We start from the raw sequence: 6,129 nt of genomic DNA, 5'->3' as shown, positions 1-6,129 counted from the left end.
TTTGGGTGACTGTCTAGGCAGTGAGATGTCTCTGTCATTTCTAGAGTTTTGGATCTCTTGTTTGCTTAGGTAATATTATATCCTTCTGGAGTCTTTGATGGAGTTGAAGAATGGATAGATAGTTATAGTTTTCCTTAGTTATGATAAAATAGATATAAATATTATAACTGTAATTCTTGCTTGATAACCATTTTGTTATATGTAATTTTACTATGTTAAAGTTAAAGCCTTTCTTTTTTGTTTAAACAAAAAAAGGGGAAATGATGGAGGAGTTACTTTCATTTAATAAAGAAACTGCCTTGGCCCATTTATAGGCCAGCCCTTAGGTGGGTGGAGTAAACAGACAGGATGCTGGGAGAAAGAAGCCAAGTCAGGAGTCGCCATGATTGTCTCACTCCAGACAGACGCAGGTTAAGATCTTTCCTGGTAAACCAGCTCGTGGTACTACACAGAATATTAGAAATGGGTTAGATCAATATGTAAGAGCTAGCCAATAAGAGGCTGGAGCTAATGGGCCAGGCAGTGATTAAAAGAATACAGTTTCCGTGTAATTATTTCGGGGCATAAGCTAGCCATGCAGGCGGCCAGGTGCTGGGGACACAGCCCTGCCGCTCTTATTACAACACCAGTAATTTTTAAAAGGCATGACATTAATACATTTTTGTGGTAAAAAATAACATTTTAATTAGATTTTTTTTAAAAAAAATATATTGACTTGGGCAACAAAAATTTTAAATAATATCTTATATTGGGATTACAATCTACTTTCAAAACTGACAAAATATTCATTGGATGCATTTGCCATGAGATGGAAACCTCCTGGGAAACAACATATGGATTCTAATGTCAAACAAAAGGAACAAAACTGTAGAAGAATCCATGTGGGAACATTTGTTACATATAATTTGTTTAAGATTCTATAAAGGAACATCTGACTGCTTAACATAAAAAACACCTAATGATGTAAATTCACCATAGCTAATTTTGAAACCTATAATATGGAAAAAATCATTATGTATGTAACAAAAATAAATAAGGTGTTTATACAAATAAATGCACATTTGTAAGTCATATAGGAATTAATGAATGCCATAATATATAAAATACCTAAAAAAAGGAAGTAAGTTTTGATATGATTCACAAACTTCAATTTTATACAGATGAAAGAGGAGATTATGCTACCCCCACAGAATGGCTCAGTCTGGTGTGTTTTGAGCAAGTGAGAGATCACAAAATATAGAAAAAATATTAACAAATGTTGACCTCTGTGCATTTAACACTTGTATGCTGACACAAAATGCTTAGAATGTATATATTTCCTTGGGCAAAATATTTTAAAATGGGATCAAAACATGAAAAACAAAAGTATTCTTTGCAGCATAATCAACACTGTCAAAATTGGAAAAAATTTAAACATTTTACCTAGGAGGTAATGAATGGAATTATTCTGCATAAAATACACCCTCTGAGTTGCTGTTTGATGGTACAGATTAGAGTCATCTGAATAGAACTGGACATATTATTGACATATGTATACATTTTATACATTATACTTCATTTACACTCATTTGTATGGATACATCTATGTATCTGAATGTTCACCAGTTTGTTTGTTATAGATTATCATAGATTTTCAAGTGAACTTTTTGGATGACAAAATGTGAAAGATGTTGTTTACCTATTGATAGAAAAAATTGCCTATTTCTGGTCTATTTTCAAAAGAAATGTGTCATAAACTAACAGACCGAGGTTCTTTAGTCTTGCTGGGAATTTCTATGGGCTGAATTGACTCTCTTTTTTATTATTGCACCTTAATCCATTTAGTTGAAATTTCCCCTTCTAATGATAAGAGGACTTGGTTTTAGGGCATTCATCTTTTAAAATGATTTAGAGTGAAGTAAAATAACTTAACTTTGAACTTACTCTTTTCAAGGTATATCCCTTACAAAAGTGTCAGCAGTAACCATCATAATAAAATGTTCGAAATAGCAAAATAAATATTCATGTAGTCTAACATATAGTCTTGCTTAGAATTTTCCTCTTGTGTTACAGAAATTAAAACCTTAGATATCAATTTTTTATGTCATTAACAATAAGCCATCTCTGATCTCCAGCAAGCTTTACTCTGCACTATGCTTTTATTTTCTCAGGAGATCTTAATTAGAAAAACAGTTCATGGATATGAGATATGACTTAGTGACAGAAGTAACCCTCTTGAATAGGGGCAAAGTCCCTTTTCCCAATTTGCACTGCAGACAGATCTTTTTCTTTTTTTTTCCCCCTTTGGTATAAACTGTGTTTTTTACTGCACATCTATTTTCTCATCTAATATGCAGACTTGCTGTAACTTTTACTTGTCAAATGAATATCAGCACAACTGGGAACCACAACATAGTTTTAAAAGTTATCATGGGAATAGATGAATCAAAGTATTATCCACAGTTTGCAATATAGATATTTTTATTTCAATAGAATAGAATAAGTAGTAGAAAGGAATATTTTTTAAAGGAGGTATTCCTGTGCTCTTGAGTGTTGACAACATCTGGAGGGAAAACAGAAATGATAGTAGCGTGGTAAAGAAGAAAGCCATAACCCACACAGGATGAGCATGCATGCTGAGCATTGGGTCTAGGAGGATGCTCTACAGGAGTCATGAAGACAGTGTGCAGATTGTGTGAACAGGGTGGGGCACTCTATTATTCTTGTAAATTTGTTTACCACACTTTTCTGAGTTGGAATAGTAAGCCATTTAATTACAATAACCACTTTCATATTTCATTTTGTTTTACCTGTCTAAAACTGATAAATGGTTTGAAATGAGCTAGCTAAAGAATAAGAGAAAGATTCTAAATGTAAATTTGCAAGATTTTCTAGCAAACAGGCAGTCTTTTCTGTTTTCCCATTAAAGACCAAATAGCAGATATAATTAAATCCACATGGAGAAATCTGCTCCAAAGTATGGTAGTTTCAATAAAAAGTCTCTTTGGGAGGTGATTAGGTCATTGAAAGTGCTGCCCTCATGAACTGGTTTGGTACTTTAGGAGTTGGAGAGTTAGCTGGTTCTTCCTACCATGTAATCTCCAAAACAGAGTTGATCTTTATCCAGCAAGAAATCCACACCAAAGCCTGCCCAAGATGGCTGTCTGCACTTGAGCTTTGAGCCTCCAGAACAGATCACATATGTTCACCAACTCCCAATCTAAGGTGTTTTGTGATAGTAACCTGAACAGACAGTGATAATAAAGACAACTCATTTCTCTTTTTTAGTTCCTTCATTCTTTTTCCTTTCTCATTTCTATAATTGTAATAATGATAACAACAATAAGGTAATAATAGAAAATTTTAGGTATCTGGAAAAAAGCCCATTCAAAAATAAGCACTGTATCTTTAACAACATTTACTTTTGAGAATATTTTCCACATAAAATAATCATTAGCCAAATAAATATTTCACTCGGTAGAGTTCAAGTAACTTATGAAGGAATTTGGGAAGCACTTGATTGTTTCATCAAGTCATGTTTTCAGTAGAAATAAAGATTTTAATCATTTTAACAAAATAATTTTGCTGTAAAAGCACAATGAACAATTCATGGTTGCTAACAATTGATTATAATCCCTGTGACATACTCTTACATGCTAGGAATGTCCATTAGTAGAAACCAAGCAGATAAATAGTTCAGAAAGAAGTTAACAAATACTAAAAACATTCTTTCTAATCCATTAAAAAATCTTTTTATAAACAATTAAAATACATATACTTATTTTCTAAAATATTTGAAAGCAGGACTTTTGATATTTTAATTCAGAGAAACCTTATATATTATAACTCATTTGTGACCTCTGAGACACCTTGTTCCTGCAATAAGATGGGTAGGTAGAAATCTGGCACTATATTGCTAATGATATTGGTCAGTTTATGTTAGAAATGAAACTATAAGCATGTGATCATATTTTTCTGTACTATAGAGTTGTACATTAAGCTGCAAATGTTATAATTTGATTTTCAACTGAGATGTCTACACCCACATCATGGTTTAGAGAATCCACTTGACATGATTGCATTAAATATTGACTTTTCTAATTCTTGCTACCTTTTAGACATTTTTGATGTATTTTGTTATTATGTTTTATTCTTTAACTAGATAATACTAAATATCAACAAGACAGAAAGAAAGGTAATTCAATTTATTTTTTACTATCTTCTTCCTGATAAAACTACCAGAGAGAACAATGTGATAGTTGGCAACCTTTCTGTGTTTATCTCAAGTTGTTCTAAATTATTTATTATGTTTCTAAGCACATTCCTTCTTTGGAAAATTCCATTATTTTTAAGAATAATACATGAATTTTAAACTCCAGGAAGCTTTTATATTGCAAAAAGGGACAGCAGGGAGAATGTAAATTTATTTTTTCTAGATCAATCAGACACAAGCAACTTGTTGCCTCAAGTAGAGGAAACTCTGTGGGTCACTTTCCATGATAATGGATAAAGGAACTATCCCTCTGCATCTGCCCACCTGAGAGAAGGCCAAGGTCATCCCTAGACCAACTCCAGGTCAGTTTTGAATCATGGTTCCCAGTCATTTTACCAATGAGAATCTGAGAATCTTACACCACAGAAAATGACTTAGGAACTTAGAAATTCTTCAGTTTTACTCAAGTAAATTTTACTGTTGTTTACTTGGGTCCTAGAGATGAAGTGTGTCCGATAGCTAGGAAACAGCACTCTGGTCTTGATGTTGGACAGGTTGAGCAAGCTTGACAGACTAGCTGCATGAGGCTAAATGATGATCCATGATGTCAGTTTGCCAAAAGAACACCAGAACTGTTGAATAAGGAAGGACATTCAACCCTCTGTTGAAAGCTAGTATGGAAACCTCAGGTCTTCCATCCAGATGAGATTAAGTGTTCAAAGTGTCATTTGCAGATCTCAGACCAGCCTCATGAGTGCTGAAATGCTTAGAGTGGAAACATATAGCCTTTATTTTATTCTCTCACATATTGTCTTCTATTATCAGTACTTGGAAGCTTGTTTGTTTTCTTTTTCCTTTTTTTATTAAATTAACTAATCTATTTTTTAAAGCAATCTTTTCTCTTTTTACACACCTATACCACTTCTACTCCCTCCCCTGTTCCTGCCCTCCCACCTTTCCCGATCCCACCCCCATCCACTCATAGAGAGAAAGGCTTCCCATGGGGTGTCAAAAAAGTCTGATACTTCACTTAGAGGCAAGCCAAGACCCTCCCTTCTATATTTAAGCTGAACAAGGTATTCCTCCACAAGGAATGGACTCCAAAAACCCAGTTCAAGCAAAGGGATAAATCCTGGTCCCACTGCTAGTGACCACAAAGACTGCTCCAACCACATATCTGTCACCCACATTCAGAGGGCCTCCTTTGGCCTATGCAGGTTACCCTGCTGTCAGTCTAGAGTCAGTGAGCTCCCGCTAGTTCAGGTCAGCTGTTTCTATGGGTATCCCCATTATGGTCTTGACCCCTTTGCTAATATTATTGCTCCTTCCTCTCTTGGACTGCTCTCCGGAAGTTTGACCCAGTTCTTATCTGTGGATCTCTGCATCTGCTTCCATCAGTTGCTAGATGAAGGTTCTATAATGACAATTAAGGTAGTCATTAATCTGATTACATGGGAAGGTCAGTTCAGGCACCCTCTTCACTATTGCTTATGGTCTTATGGTCATCTTTGTAGAATCCTGGGAATTTCTCTGGTGTCTTTTGGCCATTTGAGATTTTTCTGTTGAGAATTCAACATAAAAACATCTTATCAAAAACAATCTACAGATTCAACGCAATCCCAACACAATTCTTCACAGACCTTTAAAGAACAATACTTAACTTTACAAGGAAAAACAAACAAACAAACAAACAAATAAAAACCCCAGGATAGTCAAAACAATCCTGTACAAGAAAGCAACTTCCAGAGGCATCACCTTTTCTGACTTAAAGCATTACTATAGAGTTATCATAATGAAAACAACTTGGCATTGGCATAAAAACAGACAGGTAGGCCAATGGAATCAAATTGAAGACTCTGATATTAATTCACACACCTATGAACACCTGCTTTTTGACAAAAACTAAAATTATACAATGAAAAAAAAAGCATCTTCAA

Source organism: Chionomys nivalis, chromosome 15 (assembly GCF_950005125.1).
Source record: "Chionomys nivalis chromosome 15, mChiNiv1.1, whole genome shotgun sequence".
NCBI lineage: Eukaryota > Metazoa > Chordata > Mammalia > Rodentia > Cricetidae > Chionomys > Chionomys nivalis.
This window is presented reverse-complemented; position numbering follows the sequence as displayed.